Source organism: Cololabis saira, chromosome 5 (assembly GCF_033807715.1).
Source record: "Cololabis saira isolate AMF1-May2022 chromosome 5, fColSai1.1, whole genome shotgun sequence".
NCBI classification, from domain to species: domain Eukaryota; kingdom Metazoa; phylum Chordata; class Actinopteri; order Beloniformes; family Belonidae; genus Cololabis; species Cololabis saira.
Genome location: NC_084591.1, coordinates 41,701,122 through 41,718,253, shown reverse-complemented (window position 1 = coordinate 41,718,253; position 17,132 = coordinate 41,701,122). Strand labels below are relative to the sequence as shown.

At 42.1% G+C, this 17,132-nt stretch overlaps 9 non-coding genes across 9 annotated transcripts; all 9 read left to right on the top strand.

Annotated features, from left to right (window-relative positions):
* The first annotated feature begins 540 nt into the window (after positions 1 to 540).
* Positions 541 to 613, top strand: trnar-acg (transfer RNA arginine (anticodon ACG)). Its single transcript has one exon. It is a non-coding gene; the product is annotated as a tRNA-Arg (tRNA).
* Positions 614 to 2,861: 2,248 nt separating this feature from the next.
* Positions 2,862 to 2,934, top strand: trnar-acg (transfer RNA arginine (anticodon ACG)). Its single transcript has one exon. It is a non-coding gene; the product is annotated as a tRNA-Arg (tRNA).
* A 1,633-nt stretch (positions 2,935 to 4,567) lies between these two features.
* Positions 4,568 to 4,640, top strand: trnar-acg (transfer RNA arginine (anticodon ACG)). The gene has a single exon. It is a non-coding gene; the product is annotated as a tRNA-Arg (tRNA).
* A 1,635-nt stretch (positions 4,641 to 6,275) lies between these two features.
* trnar-acg (transfer RNA arginine (anticodon ACG)) lies at positions 6,276 to 6,348 on the top strand. The gene has a single exon. It is a non-coding gene; the product is annotated as a tRNA-Arg (tRNA).
* Positions 6,349 to 7,981: 1,633 nt separating this feature from the next.
* On the top strand, positions 7,982 to 8,054 carry trnar-acg (transfer RNA arginine (anticodon ACG)). Its single transcript has one exon. It is a non-coding gene; the product is annotated as a tRNA-Arg (tRNA).
* A 1,635-nt stretch (positions 8,055 to 9,689) lies between these two features.
* Positions 9,690 to 9,762, top strand: trnar-acg (transfer RNA arginine (anticodon ACG)). Its single transcript has one exon. It is a non-coding gene; the product is annotated as a tRNA-Arg (tRNA).
* A 1,635-nt stretch (positions 9,763 to 11,397) lies between these two features.
* Positions 11,398 to 11,470, top strand: trnar-acg (transfer RNA arginine (anticodon ACG)). Its single transcript has one exon. It is a non-coding gene; the product is annotated as a tRNA-Arg (tRNA).
* Positions 11,471 to 13,099: 1,629 nt separating this feature from the next.
* Positions 13,100 to 13,172, top strand: trnar-acg (transfer RNA arginine (anticodon ACG)). Its single transcript has one exon. It is a non-coding gene; the product is annotated as a tRNA-Arg (tRNA).
* Positions 13,173 to 14,801: 1,629 nt separating this feature from the next.
* trnar-acg (transfer RNA arginine (anticodon ACG)) lies at positions 14,802 to 14,874 on the top strand. The gene has a single exon. It is a non-coding gene; the product is annotated as a tRNA-Arg (tRNA).
* The last annotated feature ends 2,258 nt before the right edge of the window (positions 14,875 to 17,132 follow it).

Below are 17,132 nucleotides of genomic sequence, written 5' to 3'. Positions count from 1 at the left end.
AACTTCAGCACTGTGGCCCAGCGACATCCAGAAATTGACCAATCAGGTACAAGTACGGGATCCGTTCTAAGCTGCTGAGATTCATAAAGCTGCAGACATTCTCCACTTTACGTTGTTGAGGGAAACAAGGTTGTAGATTGTTCTGATTACAACCAATTTCCTGACATTTTAGAAGTAAGTAAAAATAAACGAACGCACACATATATGTTCAATTTTATTTATTTATTTTTTTAATGACTGACCTGTTACCTGCATGTTAATAATTGAAATGATACATGTAAAGGTTGTCTTGGGACGGCTGCTCTGTAGCTAAATCCTGTGAATGTAAACGTATGTACAAATATACAACGCAATGCAGTGAAAATAAATATCAAATAGAATTTGAATAAACTTAAACTTTACATTCCCTAGCGAAATCATTCTGGTCGTATGGTAGCAGGCATTCCTTCACTGTTTAATACAACACAAATACAGTAAAACTCTTTCTTTTGGGTTGTAACGACCACACCCACACGCCCCGCCCACTCTATCTTTTTTATAGGGCCAGTGGCGCAATGGATAACGCGTCTGACTACGGATCAGAAGATTCTAGGTTCGACTCCTGGCTGGCTCGGTAGTTTTTCTTCTCTAGCATGTTCTGGCATAGCCAACACTTATTTCAGATTATCCTGTCCTGTTTCCCTCACAAAATGCGGAAAGTAAAAGACTTTGAATGCACACATTAAAGCCAGACGGACATAAATTAAGAATAAAACAAATCAGATGCAAGAAACAGGTTCTTTATTTTGCCATCAACATTGAATTTGGGTTAGAGTTATGCCTTCCCTCCATTTTATTCATTTGAGCTGTTACCGTTGTCATATTGCTACTTACTCATTTTTATATATTTGTGAAGCTTGTTCACATATACATGTTTTCACTTTGGCCAGTCTCTGGGTTTGGATTGTCCCCGTTGATTTAGCTAAATATGTGAAATATTTAGCAAATCTTGGTAAATACGAGTTATTAGACAAGATCCCAGGTCAAATTTAGGATATGTTGATGGCAAAAGAATGAACCTTTGTTTTTGGCATCTCATTTGTTTTATTACACATATTTGTTTTTGGAGTGGGCAGCACGGTGGCTTAGTGGTTAGCACTGTTGCCTCACAGTGAGAAGATGCCCAGTTTGACTCCGTGGCCCGGCAGGGGTCTTTCCGTGTGGAGTTAGTCTGGTTTCCCCGTGCTTGTGTGGGTTCTCTCCGGGTACTCCGGCTTCCTCTCAAAGTCTAAGAACAAGCGTAGTAGGTTATCTGATGATTATAACTTGCCTGTAGGTGTGAGTGTGTCTGATTATCTATGTGGCTCAGTGATGGACTGGCAACCTGTACAGGGTGTACCGCTGCTTCTTGCCTGAAATTAGCTGGGATAGGCTTCAGCAGACCCCCGTGACCCTGCAAAGGATAAAGCTGGTATTGGATGGATGGTTTTTGCAGTCTCTGGCCTCGAACTTGCCAACTCTCAGTTGATTTTGCTTTATTTGTGAAATAATTATGTAGACTAAAAGGGCGCAGTCCTGTATAAATCGAGAATATTCTTGGTTATGGCAGCAAATCACATTCCTGCATGTATCCAAGAATTAATCAAGATTTGAGTGCTCCCACCGATCATGACTTGCAAACTTCAGCACTGTGGCCCAGCGACATCCAGAAATTGATCAATCAGGTACAAGTACGGGATCCGTTCTAAGCTGCTGAGATTCATAAAGCTGCAGATATTCTCCACTTTACGTTGTTGAGGAAAACAAGGTTGTAGATTGTTCTGATTACAACCAATTTCCTGACATTTTAGAAGTAAGTAAAAATAAACGAACGCACATGTAACCGGCTCCAGATCTAAGGGTATCTGGACCGGTTCATGTAATTCACAGGATGGAGATCACTGTGGATTAATAATGAGAGAAACGACGGGTTAACGTCTTCACAAAGCCAACGCCATTTTATTTCTGTTATTCAATCAGTAAATAATGTTCATCAAAAGTAAATTAAATGAAAATGTGCAAAATAAAATAAATAATTCACAAAAAGTAATAAACTGGCTTTGTCCCATGACTAAAACACATATTTAAACAATATAAACTCACATTTAAACAATATAAACTCACATCTAAACAATATAAGCTCACATTTAAACAATATAACCTCACGTTTCAAAATGGTAAACCATTCAATGTGAAAGATAACCAACTAAACTGTAACTTTATGTACCTGTGGATTAATAATGAGAGAAACGACGGGTTAACGTCTTCACAAAGCCAACGCCATTTTATTTCTGGCGCTCCGTTGGCTTGTGGAATTCTTCTCTCGGTATGACCGTATGACCCACAGAAGCGCTCGAGCGCCATCTACTGTCTTGGAAGGGTAACTTCCCGCTGTATGCGAGTCCGTCCAGCCAGTTCAGCTCTCAACAAAACAACCCAAAAACAAAAATGGGGGGGCAACTGTTTTATATTAACACACATTTTCTGAGTCCCTTGCACTCACATATGTGTTCAATTTTATTTAAATTTTTTTTTAATGACTGACCTGTTACCTGCATGTTAATAATGGAAATGATACATGTAAAGGTTGTCTTGGGACGGCTGCTCTGTTGCTAAATCCTGTGAATGTAAACTTATGTACAAATATACAACGCAATGCAGTGAAAATAAATATCAAATAGAATTTGAATAAACTTAAACTTTACATTCCCTAGCGAAATCATTATGGTCGTATGGTAGCAGGCATTCCTTCACTGTTTAATACAACACAAATACAGTAAAACTCTTTCTTTTGGGTTGTAACGACCACACCCACACACCCCGCCCACTCTATCTTTTTTGTAGGGCCAGTGGCGCAATGGATAACGCGTCTGACTACGGATCAGAAGATTCTAGGTTCGACTCCTGGCTGGCTCGGTAGTTTTTCTTCTCTAGCATGTTCTGGCATAGCCAACACTTATTTCAGATTATCCTGTCCTGTTTCCCTCACAAAATGTGGAAAGTGAAAGACTTTGAATGCACACATTAAAGCCAGACGGACATAAGTTAAGAATAAAACAAATGAGATGCAAGAAACAGGTTCATTATTTTGCCATCAACATTGAATTTGGGTTAGAGTTATGCCTTCCCTCCATTTTATTCATTTGACCTGTTACCGTTGTCATATTGCTACTTACTCATTTTTATATATTTGTAAAGCTTGTTCACATACATGTTTTCACTTTGGCCAGTCTCTGGGTTTGGATTGTCCCCGTTGATTTAGCTCAATATGTTAAATATTTAGCAAATCTTGGTAAATACGAGTTATTAGACACAATCCCAGGTCAAATTTAGGATATGTTGATGGCAGAAGAATTAACCTTTGTTTTTGGCATCTCATTTGTTTTATTACACATATTTGTTTTTGGAGCGGGCAGCACGGTGGCTTAGTGGTTAGCACTGTTGCCTCACAGTGAGAAGATGCCCAGTTTGACTCCGTGGCCCGACAGGGGTCTTTCCGTGTGGAGTTAGTCTGGTTTCCCCGTGCTTGTGTGGGTTCTCTCCGGGTACTCCGGCTTCCTCTCAAAGTCCAAGAACATGCGTAGTAGGTTATCTGATGATTATTAATTGCCTGTAGGTGTGAGTGTGTCTGATTATCTATGTGGCTCAGTGATGGACTGGCAACCTGTCCAGGGTGTACCGCTGCTTCTTGCCGGAAATTAACTGGGATAGGCTTCAGCAGATCCCCGTGACCCTGCAAAGGATAAAGCTGGTATTGGATGGATGGTTTTGGCAGTCTCTGGCCTCGAACTTGCCAACTCTCAGTTGATGCTGCTTGTTTTGGGCAATCTCCGACTCGAACTTGCCAGCTCCCAGTTGATTTTGCTTTATTTGTGAAATAGTTATGTAGACTAAAAGGGCGCAGTCCTGTATAAATCGAGAATATTCTTGGTTATGGCAGCAAATCACATTCCTGCATGTATCCAAGAATTAATCAACATTTGAGTGCTCCCACCGATCATGACTTGCAAACTTCAGCACTGTGGCCCAGCGACATCCAGAAATTGACCAATCAGGTACAAGTACGGGATCCGTTCTAAGCTGCTGAGATTCATAAAGCTGCAGATATTCTCCACTTTACGTTGTTGAGGAAAACAAGGTTGTAGATTGTTCTGATTACAACCAATTTCCTGACATTTTAGAAGTAAGTAAAAATAAACGAACGCACACATATATGTTCAATTTTATTTATTTATTTTTTTAATGACTGACCCGTTACCTGCATGTTAATAATGGAAATGATACATGTAAAGGTTGTCTTGGGACGGCTGCTCTGTAGCTAAATCCTGTGAATGTAAACGTATGTACAAATATACAACGCAATGCAGTGAAAATAAATATCAAATAGAATTTGAATAAACTTAAACTTTACATTCCCTAGCGAAATCATTATGGTCGTATGGTAGCAGGCATTCCTTCACTGTTTAATACAACACAAATACAGTAAAACTCTTTCTTTTGGGTTGTAACTACCACACCCACACGCCCCGCCCACTCTATATTTTTTATAGGGCCAGTGGCGCAATGGATAACGCGTCTGACTACGGATCAGAAGATTCTAGGTTCGACTCCTGGCTGGCTCGGTAGTTTTTCTTCTCTAGCATGTTCTGGCATAGCCAACACTTATTTCAGATTATCCTGTCCTGTTTCCCTCACAAAATGCGGAAAGTAAAAGACTTTGAATGCACACATTAAAGCCAGACGGACATAAGTTAAGAATAAAACAAATGAGATGCAAGAAACAGGTTAATTATTTTGCCATCAACATTGAATTTGGGTTAGAGTTATGCGTTCCCTCCATTTTATTCATTTGACCTGTTACCGTTGTCATATTGCTACTTACTCATTTTTATATATTTGTAAAGCTTGTTCACATATACATGTTTTCACTTTGGCCAGTCTCTGGGTTTGGATTGTCCCCGTTGATTTAGCTAAATATGTGAAATATTTAGCAAATCTTGGTAAATACGAGTTATTAGACACAATCCCAGGTCAAATTTAGGATATGTTGATGGCAGAAGAATGAACCTTTGTTTTTGGCATCTCATTTGTTTTATTACACATATATGTTTTTGGAGCGGGCAGCACGGTGGCTTAGTGGTTAGCACTGTTGCCTCACAGTGAGAAGATGCCCAGTTTGACTCCGTGGCCCGGCAGGGGTCTTTCCATGTGGAGTTAGTCTGGTTTCCCCGTGCTTGTGTGGGTTCTCTCCGGGTACTCCGGCTTCCTCTCAAAGTCCAAGAACATGCGTAGTAGGTTATCTGATGATTATAAATTGCCTGTAGGTGTGAGTGTGTCTGATTATCTATGTGGCTCAGTGATGGACTGGCAACCTGTCCAGGGTGTACCGCTGCTTCTTGCCTGAAATTAGCTGGGATAGGCTTCAGCAGATCCCCGTGACCCTGCAAAGGATAAAGCTGGTATTGGATGGATGGTTTTGGCAGTCTCTGGCCTCGAACTTGCCAACTCTCAGTTGATTCTGCTTGTTTTGGGCAATCTCCGGCTCGAACTTGCCAGCTCCCAGTTGATTTTGCTTTATTTGTGAAATAGTTATGTAGACTAAAAGGGCGCAGTCCTGTATAAATCGAGAATATTCTTGGTTATGGCAGCAAATCACATTCCTGCATGTATCCAAGAATTAATCAACATTTGAGTGCTCCCACCGATCATGACAAGTCAACTTCAGCACTGTGGCCCAGCGACATCCAGAAATTGACCAATCAGGTACAAGTACGGGATCCGTTCTAAACTGCTGAGATTCATAAAGCTGCAGATATTCTCCACTTTACGTTGTTGAGGGAAACAAGGTTGTAGATTGTTCTGATTACAACCAATTTCCTGACATTTTAGAAGTAAGTAAAAATAAACGAACGCACACATATATGTTCAATTCTATTTATTTATTTTTTTAATGACTGACCTGTTACCTGCATGTTAATAATTGAAATGATACATGTAAAGGTTGTCTTGGGACGGCTGCTCTGTAGCTAAATCCTGTGAATGTAAACGTATGTACAAATATACAACGCAATGCAGTGAAAATAAATATCAAATAGAATTTGAATAAACTTAAACTTTACATTCCCTAGCGAAATCATTATGGTCGTATGGTAGCAGGCATTCCTTCACTGTTTAATACAACACAAATACAGTAAAACTCTTTCTTTTGGGTTGTAACGACCACACCCACACGCCCCGCCCACTCTATCTTTTTTATAGGGCCAGTGGCGCAATGGATAACGCGTCTGACTACGGATCAGAAGATTCTAGGTTCGACTCCTGGCTGGCTCGGTAGTTTTTCTTCTCTAGCATGTTCTGGCATAGCCAACACTTATTTCAGATTATCCTGTCCTGTTTCCCTCACAAAATGCAGAAAGTAAAAGACTTTGAATGCACACATTAAAGCCACACGGACATAAGTTAAGAATAAAACAAATGAGATGCAAGAAACAGGTTCATTATTTTGCCATCAACATTGAATTTGGGTTAGAGGTATGCCTTCCCTCCATTTTATTCATTTGAGCTGTTACCGTTGTCATATTGCTACTTACTCATTTTTATATATTTGTAAAGCTTTTTCACATACATGTTTTCACTTTGGCCAGTCTCTGGGTTTGGATTGTCCCCGTTGATTTAGCTAAATATGTGAAATATTTAGCAAATCTTGGTAAATACGAGTTATTAGACACAATCCCAGGTCAAATTTAGGATATGTTGATGGCAGAAGAATGAACCTTTGTTTTTGGCATCTCATTTGTTTTATTACACATATTTGTTTTTGGAGCGGGCAGCACGGTGGCTTAGTGGTTAGCACTGTTGCCTCACAGTGAGAAGATGCCCAGTTTGACTCCGTGGCCCGGCAGGGGTCTTTCCGTGTGGAGTTAGTCTGGATTCCCCGTGCTTGTGTGGGTTCTCTCCGGGTACTCCGGCTTCCTCTCAAAGTCCAAGAACATGCGTAGTAGGTTATCTGATGATTATTAATTGCCTGTAGGTGTGAGTGTGTCTGATTATCTATGTGGCTCAGTGATGGACTGGCAACCTGTCCAGGGTGTACCGCTGCTTCTTGCCTGAAATTAGCTGGGATAGGCTTCAGCAGATCCCCGTGACCCTGCAAAGGATAAAGCTGGTATTGGATGGATGGTTTTGGCAGTCTCTGGCCTCGAACTTGCCCACTCTCAGTTGATTCTGCTTGTTTTGGGCAATCTCCGGCTCGAACTTGCCCACTCTCAGTTGATTCTGCTTTATTTGTGAAATAGTTATGTAGACTAAAAGGGCGCAGTCCTGTATAAATCGAGAATATTCTTGGTTATGGCAGCAAATCACATTCCTGCATGTATCCAAGAATTAATCAACATTTGAGTGCTCCCACCGATCATGACTTGCAAACTTCAGCACTGTGGCCCAGCGACATCCAGAAATTGACCAATCAGGTACAAGTACGGGATCCGTTCTAAACTGCTGAGATTCATAAAGCTGCAGATATTCTCCACTTTACGTTGTTGAGGGAAACAAGGTTGTAGATTGTTCTGATTACAACCAATTTCCTGACATTTTAGAAGTAAGTAAAAATAAACGAACGCACACATATATGTTCAATTTTATTTATTTATTTTTTTAATGACTGACCTGTTACCTGCATGTTAATAATTGAAATGATACATGTAAAGGTTGTCTTGGGACGGCTGCTCTGTAGCTAAATCCTGTGAATGTAAACGTATGTACAAATATACAACGCAATGCAGTGAAAATAAATATCAAATAGAATTTGAATAAACTTAAACTTTACATTCCCTAGCGAAATCATTATGGTCGTATGGTAGCAGGCATTCCTTCACTGTTTAATACAACACAAATACAGTAAAACTCTTTCTTTTGGGTTGTAACGACCACACCCACACGCCCCGCCCACTCTATGTTTTTTATAGGGCCAGTGGCGCAATGGATAACGCGTCTGACTACGGATCAGAAGATTCTAGGTTCGACTCCTGGCTGGCTCGGTAGTTTTTCTTCTCTAGCATGTTCTGGCATAGCCAACACTTATTTCAGATTATCCTGTCCTGTTTCCCTCACAAAATGCAGAAAGTAAAAGACTTTGAATGCACACATTAAAGCCACACAGACATAAGTTAAGAATAAAACAAATGAGATGCAAGAAACAGGTTCATTATTTTGCCATCAACATTGAATTTGGGTTAGAGGTATGCCTTCCCTCCATTTTATTCATTTGACCTGTTACCGTTGTCATATTGCTACTTACTCATTTTTATATATTTGTAAAGCTTGTTCACATATACATGTTTTCACTTTGGCCAGTCTCTGGGTTTGGATTGTCCCCGTTGATTTAGCTAAATATGTGAAATATTTAGCAAATCTTGGTAAATACGAGTTATTAGACACAATCCCAGGTCAAATTTAGGATATGTTGATGGCAGAAGAATGAACCTTTGTTTTTGGCATCTCATTTGTTTTATTACACATATTTGTTTATGGGGCGGGCAGCACGGTGGCTTAGTGGTTAGCACTGTTGCCTCACAGTGAGAAGATTCCCAGTTTGACTCCGTGGCCCGGCAGGGGTCTTTCCATGTCGAGTTAGTCTGGTTTCCCCGTGCTTGTGTGGGTTCTCTACGGGTACTCCGGCTTCCTCTCAAAGTCCAAGAACATGCGTAGTAGGTTATCTGATGATTATAAATTGCCTGTAGGTGTGAGTGTGTCTGATTGTCTATGTGGCTCAGTGATGGACTGGCAACCTGTCCAGGGTGTACCGCTGCTTCTTGCCTGAAATTAGCTGGGATAGGCTTCAGCAGATCCCCGTGACCCTGCAAAGGATAAAGCTGGTATTGGATGGATGGTTTTGGCAGTCTCTGGCCTCGAACTTGCCAACTCTCAGTTGATTCTGCTTGTTTTGGGCAATCTCCGGCTCGAACTTGCCAGCTCCCAGTTGATTTTGCTTTATTTGTGAAATAGTTATGTAGACTAAAAGGGCGCAGTCCTGTATAAATCGAGAATATTCTTGGTTATGGCAGCAAATCACATTCCTGCATGTATCCAAGAATGAATAAACATTTGAGTGCTCCCACCGATCATGACTTGCAAACTTCAGCACTGTGGCCCAGCGACATCCAGAAATTGACCAATCAGGTACAAGTACGGGATCCGTTCTAAGCTGCTGAGATTCATAAAGCTGCAGACATTCTCCACTTTACGTTGTTGAGGAAAACAAGGTTGTAGATTGTTCTGATTACAACCAATTTCCTGACATTTTAGAAGTAAGTAAAAATAAACGAACGCACACATATATGTTCAATTTTATTTATTTATTTTTTTAATGACTGACGTGTTACCTGCATGTTAATAATTGAAATGATACATGTAAAGGTTGTCTTGGGACGGCTGCTCTGTAGCTAAATCCTGTGAATGTAAACTTATGTACAAATATACAACGCAATGCAGTGAAAATAAATATCAAATAGAATTTGAATAAACTTAAACTTTACATTCCCTAGCGAAATCATTATGGTCGTATGGTAGCAGGCATTCCTTCACTGTTTAATACAACACAAATACAGTAAAACTCTTTCTTTTGGGTTGTAACGACCACACCCACACGCCCCGCCCACTCTATCTTTTTTGTAGGGCCAGTGGCGCAATGGATAACGCGTCTGACTACGGATCAGAAGATTCTAGGTTCGACTCCTGGCTGGCTCGGTAGTTTTTCTTCTCTAGCATGTCCTGGCATAGCCAACACTTATTTCAGATTATCCTGTCCTGTTTCCCTCACAAAATGCGGAAAGTAAAAGACTTTGAATGCACACATTAAAGCCAGATGGACATAAGTTAAGAATAAAACAAATGAGATGCAAGAAACAGGTTCATTATTTTGCCATCAACATTGAATTTGGGTTAGAGTTATGCCTTCCCTCCATTTTATTCATTTGACCTGTTACCGTTGTCATATTGCTACTTACTCATTTTTATATATTTGTAAAGCTTGTTCACATATACATGTTTTCACTTTGGCCAGTCTCTGGGTTTGGATTGTCCCCGTTGATTTAGCTAAATATGTGAAATATTTAGCAAATCTTGGTAAATACGAGTTATTAGACACAATCCCAGGTCAAATTTAGGATATGTTGATGGCAGAAGAATGAACCTTTGTTTTTGGCATCTCATTTGTTTTATTACACATATTTGTTTATGGGGCGGGCAGCACGGTGGCTTAGTGGTTAGCACTGTTGCCTCACAGTGAGAAGATGCCCAGTTTGACTCCGTGGCCCGGCAGGGGTCTTTCCATGTGGAGTTAGTCTGGTTTCCCCGTGCTTGTGTGGGTTCTCTCCGGGTACTCCGACTTCCTCTCAAAGTCCAAGAACATGCGTAGTAGGTTATCTGATGATTATAAATTGCCTGTAGGTGTGAGTGTGTCTGATTATCTATGTGGCTCAGTGATGGACTGGCAACCTGTCCTGGGTGTACCGCTGCTTCTTGCCTGAAATTAGCTGGGATAGGCTTCAGCAGACCCCCGTGACCCTGCAAAGGATAAAGCTGGTATTGGATGGATGGTTTTGGCAGTCTCTGGCCTCGAACTTGCCAACTCTCAGTTGATTCTGCTTGTTTTGGGCAATCTCCGGCTCGAACTTGCCAGCTCCCAGTTGATTTTGCTTTATTTGTGAAATAGTTATGTAGACTAAAAGGGCGCAGTCCTGTATAAATCAAGAATATTCTTGGTTATGGCAGCAAATCACATTCCTGCATGTATCCAAGAATGAATAAACATTTGAGTGCTCCCACCGATCATGACTTGCAAACTTCAGCACTGTGGCCCAGCGACATCCAGAAATTGACCAATCAGGTACAAGTACGGGATCCGTTCTAAGCTGCTGAGATTCATAAAGCTGCAGACATTCTCCACTTTACGTTGTTGAGGAAAACAAGGTTGTAGATTGTTCTGATTACAACCAATTTCCTGACATTTTAGAAGTAAGTAAAAATAAACGAACACTCACATATATGTTCAATTTTATTTATTTATTTTTTTAATGACTGACCTGTTACCTGCATGTTAATAATGGAAATGATACATGTAAAGGTTGTCTTGGGACGGCTGCTCTGTAGCTAAATCCTGTGAATGTAAACTTATGTACAAATATACAACGCAATGCAGTGAAAATAAACATCAAAAAGAATTTGAATAAACTTAAACTTTACATTCCTTAGCGAAATCATTATGGTCGTATGGTAGCAGGCATTCCTTCACTGTTTAATACAACACAAATACAGTAAAACTCTTTCTTTTGGGTTGTAACGACCACACCCACACGCCCCGCCCACTCTATCTTTTTTGTAGGGCCAGTGGCGCAATGGATAACGCGTCTGACTACGGATCAGAAGATTCTAGGTTCGACTCCTGGCTGGCTCGGTAGTTTTTCTTCCCTAGCATGTTCTGGCATAGCTTATTTCAGATTATCCTGTCCTGTTTCCCTCACAAAATGTGGAAAGTGAAAGACTTTGAATGCACACATTAAAGCCAGACGGACATAAGTTAAGAATAAAACAAATGAGATGCAAGAAACAGGTTCATTATTTTGCCATCAACATTGAATTTGGGTTAGAGTTATGCCTTCCCTCCATTTTATTCATTTGACCTGTTACCGTTGTCATATTGCTACTTACTCATTTTTATATATTTGTAAAGCTTGTTCACATATACATGTTTTCACTTTGGCCAGTCTCTGGGTTTGGATTGTCCCCGTTGATTTAGTTAAATATGTGAAATATTTAGCAAATCTTGGTAAATATGAGTTATTAGACACAATCCCAGGTCAAATTTAGGATATGTTGATGGCAGAAGAATGAACCTTTGTTTTTGGCATCTCATTTGTTTTATTACACATATTTGTTTTTGGAGCGGGCAGCACGGTGGCTTAGTGGTTAGCACTGTTGCCTCACAGTGAGAAGATGCCCAGTTTGACTCCGTGGCCCGGCAGGGGTCTTTCTGTGTGGAGTTAGTCTGGTTTCCCCGTGCTTGTGTGGGTTCTCTCCGGGTACTCCGGCTTCCTCTCAAAGTCCAAGAACATGCGTAGTAGGTTATCTGATGATTATAAATTGCCTGTAGGTGTGAGTGTGTCTGATTATCTATGTGGCTCAGTGATGGACGGGCAACCTGTCCAGGGTGTACCGCTGCTTCTTGCCTGAAATTAGCTGGGATAGGCTTCAGCAGATCCCCGTGACCCTGCAAAGGATAAAGCTGGTATTGGATGGATGGTTTTGGCAGTCTCTGGCCTCGAACTTGCCAACTCTCAGTTGATTCTGCTTGTTTTGGGCAATCTCCGGCTCGAACTTGCCAGCTCCCAGTTGATTTTGCTTTATTTGTGAAATAGTTATGTAGACTAAAAGGGCGCAGTCCTGTATAAATCAAGAATATTCTTGGTTATGGCAGCAAATCACATTCCTGCATGTATCCAAGAATTAATCAACATTTGAGTGCTCCCACCGATCATGACTTGCAAACTTCTGCACTGTGGCCCAGCGACATCCAGAAATTGACCAATCAGGTACAAGTACGGGATCCGTTCTAAGCTGCTGAGATTCATAAAGCTGCAGATATTCTCCACTTTACGTTGTTGAGGAAAACAAGGTTGTAGATTGTTCTGATTACAACCAATTTCCTGACATTTTAGAAGTAAGTAAAAATAAACGAACGCACACATATATGTTCAATTTTATTTAATTTTTTTTTTAATGACTGACCCGTTACCTGCATGTTAATAATGGAAATGATACATGTAAAGGTTGTCTTGGGACGGCTGCTCTGTAGCTAAATCCTGTGAATGTAAACTTATGTACAAATATACAACGCAATGCAGTGAAAATAATTATCAAATAGAATTTGAATAAACTTAAACTTTACATTCCTTAGCGAAATCATTATGGTCGTATGGTAGCAGGCATTCCTTCACTGTTTAATACAACACAAATACAGTAAAACTCTTTCTTTTGGGTTGTAACGACCACACCCACACGCCCCGCCCACTCTATCTTTTTTGTAGGGCCAGTGGCGCAATGGATAACGCGTCTGACTACGGATCAGAAGATTCTAGGTTCGACTCCTGGCTGGCTCGGTAGTTTTTCTTCCCTAGCATGTTCTGGCATAGCTTATTTCAGATTATCCTGTCCTGTTTCCCTCACAAAATGTGGAAAGTGAAAGACTTTGAATGCACACATTAAAGCCAGACGGACATAAGTTAAGAATAAAACAAATGAGATGCAAGAAACAGGTTCATTATTTTGCCATCAACATTGAATTTGGGTTAGAGTTATGCCTTCCCTCCATTTTATTCATTTGACCTGTTACCGTTGTCATATTGCTACTTACTCATTTTTATATATTTGTAAAGCTTGTTCACATATACATGTTTTCACTTTGGCCAGTCTCTGGGTTTGGATTGTCCCCGTTGATTTAGCTAAATATGTGAAATATTTAGCAAATCTTGGTAAATATGAGTTATTAGACACAATCCCAGGTCAAATTTAGGATATGTTGATGGCAGAAGAATGAACCTTTGTTTTTGGCATCTCATTTGTTTTATTACACATATTTGTTTTTGGAGCGGGCAGCACGGTGGCTTAGTGGTTAGCACTGTTGCCTCACAGTGAGAAGGTGCCCAGTTTGACTCCGTGGCCCGGCAGGGGTCTTTCCGTGTGGAGTTAGTCTGGTTTCCCCGCGCTTGTGTGGGTTCTCTCCGGATACTCCGGCTTCCTCTCAAAGTCCAAGAACATGCGTAGTAGGTTATCTGATGATTATAAATTGCCTGTAGGTGTGAGTGTGTCTGATTATCTATGTGGCTCAGTGATGGACGGGCAACCTGTCCAGGGTGTACCGCTGCTTCTTGCCTGAAATTAGCTGGGATAGGCTTCAGCAGATCCCCGTGACCCTGCAAAGGATAAAGCTGGTATTGGATGGATGGTTTTGGCAGTCTCTGGCCTCGAACTTGCCAACTCTCAGTTGATTCTGCTTGTTTTGGGCAATCTCCGGCTCGAACTTGCCAGCTCCCAGTTGATTTTGCTTTATTTGTGAAATAGTTATGTAGACTAAAAGGGCGCAGTCCTGTATAAATCAAGAATATTCTTGGTTATGGCAGCAAATCACATTCCTGCATGTATCCAAGAATTAATCAACATTTGAGTGCTCCCACCGATCATGACTTGCAAACTTCTGCACTGTGGCCCAGCGACATCCAGAAATTGACCAATCAGGTACAAGTACGGGATCCGTTCTAAGCTGCTGAGATTCATAAAGCTGCAGATATTCTCCACTTTACGTTGTTGAGGAAAACAAGGTTGTAGATTGTTCTGATTACAACCAATTTCCTGACATTTTAGAAGTAAGTAAAAATAAACGAACGCACACATATATGTTCAATTTTATTTAATTTTTTTTTTAATGACTGACCCGTTACCTGCATGTTAATAATGGAAATGATACATGTAAAGGTTGTCTTGGGACGGCTGCTCTGTAGCTAAATCCTGTGAATGTAAACTTATGTACAAATATACAACGCAATGCAGTGAAAATAAATATCAAATAGAATTTGAATAAACTTAAACTTTACATTCCTTAGCGAAATCATTATGGTCGTATGGTAGCAGGCATTCCTTCACTGTTTAATACAACACAAATACAGTAACACTCTTTCTTTTGGGTTGTAACGACCACACCCACACGCCCCGCCCACTCTATCTTTTTTATAGGGCCAGTGGCGCAATGGATAACGCGTCTGACTACGGATCAGAAGATTCTAGGTTCGACTCCTGGCTGGCTCGGTAGTTTTTCTTCTCTAGCATGTTCTGGCATAGCCAACACTTATTTCAGATTATCCTGTCCTGTTTCCCTCACAAAATGCGGAAAGTAAAAGACTTTGAATGCACATATTAAAGTCAGACGGACATAAGTTAAGAATAAAACAAATGAGATGCAAGAAACAGGTTCATTATTTTGCCATCAACATTGAATTTGGGTTAGAGTTATGCGTTCCCTCCATTTTATTCATTTGAGCTGTTACCGTTGTCATATTGCTACTTACTCATTTTTATATATTTGTAAAGCTTGTTCACATATACATGTTTTCACTTTGGCCAGTCTCTGGGTTTGGATTGTCCCCGTTGATTTAGCTAAATATGTGAAATATTTAGCAAATCTTGGTAAATACGAGTTATTAGACACAATCCCAGGTCAAATTTAGGATATGTTGATGGCAGAAGAATGAACCTTTGTTTTTGGCATCTCATTATATTTGTTTTTGGAGCGGGCAGCACGGTGGCTTAGTGGTTAGCACTGTTGCCTCACAGTGAGAAGATGCCCAGTTTGACTCCGTGGCCCGGCAGGGGTCTTTCCATGTGGAGTTAGTCTGGTTTCCCCGTGCTTGTGTGGGTTCTCTCCGGGTACTCCGGCTTCCTCTCAAAGTCTAAGAACATGCGTAGTAGGTTATCTGATGATTATAAATTGCCTGTAGGTGTGAGTGTGTCTGATTATCTATGTGGCTCAGTGATGGACTGGCAACCTGTCCAGGGTGTGCCCCTGCCTCTTGCCTGAAATTAGCTGGGATAGGCTTCAGCAGACCCCCGTGACCCTGCAAAGGATAAAGCTGGTATTGGATGGATGGTTTTGGCAGTCTCTGGCCTCGAACTTGCCAACTCTCAGTTGATTCTGCTTGTTTTGGGCAATCTCCGGCTCGAACTTGCCAGCTCCCAGTTGATTCTGCTTTATTTGTGAAATAGTTACCGTATTTTCGCGACCATAAGGCGCACATTTTTTTTTTTTTTTTTTTTTAAATGTCCCGGGCGCCTTTTGAAACGGTGCGCCGTGTCTATTACCTGAATTACGGTAATGTAAGGCCGGCCCCCATGAGAACGGTAAAGGGAGAAGGGGCGGGTGAAGCCCCCGTGAGTTGCGACGTGAATGAGACTCCACTGAGCTGTTTAATGCGAAACAGATGATGAAAACTTTTAAGGATTTGCTTGATGTGTAAAGTGAAATAAAATACAATCAAACTAAGTTTTGCTCCGCTCTATTTAAATAAGCACACTTGTGTGTGTGTGTGTGTTCTGCAGCGCGTGTGTTTTGCATGTCGGAACCGAGGAAGCACCTGCCGTGGGTTTGCGGGTCCGATCGCCGCATCCCCGCTGCAGATCCGGCTGAAATGCCGGTGCCCTTCCCCCGGGAACCCCTTCTACCAGTCCATGTGGGCTGCTCCGGTCCCGGTCGGTCGGAACCGGTCACTTTCCCCGGTTAAAGCCGCGGTGATGGGCGCTGCTGCAGCCCGACTTCCTGGTTCCCAAAACGGTCCGATCGACCTGGTTCCCGGCCGTTTTGGGAGCAGAGATTTCTGGGGTCTGTCTCAGGTCAGATCAGCTTCACCCTCCGAAATTTGCAGCCAAATCTGTCGGTTACAAACCCGGTACCGGGTCCCGACATGCGCGGGTGTGTTCGCGGCGCGACACACACTTACTGGTTTATGTGGCGCTTGCCTGGCGCAGCTGATGGACAGAAACTGTATGGTGATTTTTAAAAGAAAAACTTTGCATAAGACGTTTCCAGCCGGAGTCATTATAAGGGTGAATGAAAAGGGGTGGCTGGATGAAGGGATGATGATCAAGTGGCCGAGACAGGTCTGGAAATTCGGACTGGCGCAGCTGAATTAACGGAGCTCCTGTCGCATACAACCCGGTACCGGCTCCCCGACAGCGCGTGTGTGTGAGCGGGTCCAGCGCGAAGGTCCCGGGACGCGGGACCCGGGACCGCCGCAGGACCAGCGCGGGGGGGCGGACCGGGACCCGGGACCCGGGACCCGGTCCAGCGCGGGGGAGCAGACGGGGAGCGGACCCGGTCCAGCGCGAGGGAGCAGACGGGGAGCGGACCCGGTCCAGCGCGGGGGAGCAGACGGGGAGCGGACCCGGTCCAGCGCGAGGGAGCAGACGGGGAGCGGACCCGGTCCAGCGCGGGGGAGCAGACGGGGAGCGGGACCCGGGACCGCCGCGGTCGGGATTTTTAAAAGAAAAGCGTTCCCTAAAGAGACTTTTCC